Source organism: Poecilia formosa, unplaced genomic scaffold (genome assembly GCF_000485575.1).
Source record: "Poecilia formosa unplaced genomic scaffold, Poecilia_formosa-5.1.2 Scaffold14, whole genome shotgun sequence".
In the NCBI taxonomy this organism is placed as follows: Eukaryota; Metazoa; Chordata; class Actinopteri; order Cyprinodontiformes; family Poeciliidae; genus Poecilia; species Poecilia formosa.
Genome location: NW_006799953.1, coordinates 4,223,258 through 4,224,092, shown reverse-complemented (window position 1 = coordinate 4,224,092; position 835 = coordinate 4,223,258).

Genomic DNA, 835 nt, shown 5'->3' with positions numbered 1-835 from the left:
CTTCCGTCGGGAGTAAGAATGGATGCCTTCTCCATCTTCTTCTTCTTCTTCTTCTTCTTCTTCTTCTTCTTCTTCTTCTTCTGCTGCTGCTGCTGCTGCTGCTGCTTCTTCTTCGTCGTCTTGAATTTTATTAGCGGTTGGCAAGAAACGATAAGGTCGCATTATCGCCACCTACTGATATGGAGTATGGCTCAAAATGTCTTAATTTATAAAAGTTTTAGTGTATTCTGTCAACTAATTAAGATGTGAATTATTTTACTATATGAATTTTCCTGTGAAATATTTATTAAATTAGAAGTTTCTTTGTTTTTTCTAAATTCCTCCAACATTAATCTCATTTCTACCTCATATATTCTTCAAACTAAAATAATATGCTCTATTGTCTCATTTCCTTCATAATATTGACATTTTGTGTATTCTGAGTAATGAGCTGTTAAGTGCAGTATATGCATATCTTAATCTTACTAATAGTATTTCTTCTCTTCTGTTTCTCCTCCCTGCTCTAATTTCTCCTTCTCTTTTGAATCCGACGATACCACCTTCCTCTGTTATCTTTATTCCATTCTTTCTGTCACTTCTCCCTCTTTTTTTGTTTAATTATACTTTTTGCTTCTGTTTTTAATGCATAACCTGAAGAACATTACAAAAATTTTCTGACAGCTTTAGTTTTGATATTGTGTCTTCCGTATTTGTCTATTTATATTATTAAAAATTATTGTATTATAATTTGTTTAAAACAATTTTAATTTAAGAAAAAAATAAAGATTACCTTTGTCATTTGAAATATAATTATTTCTAATATGAACTGTGAATGAGAAATACAAAAAATGAGCAT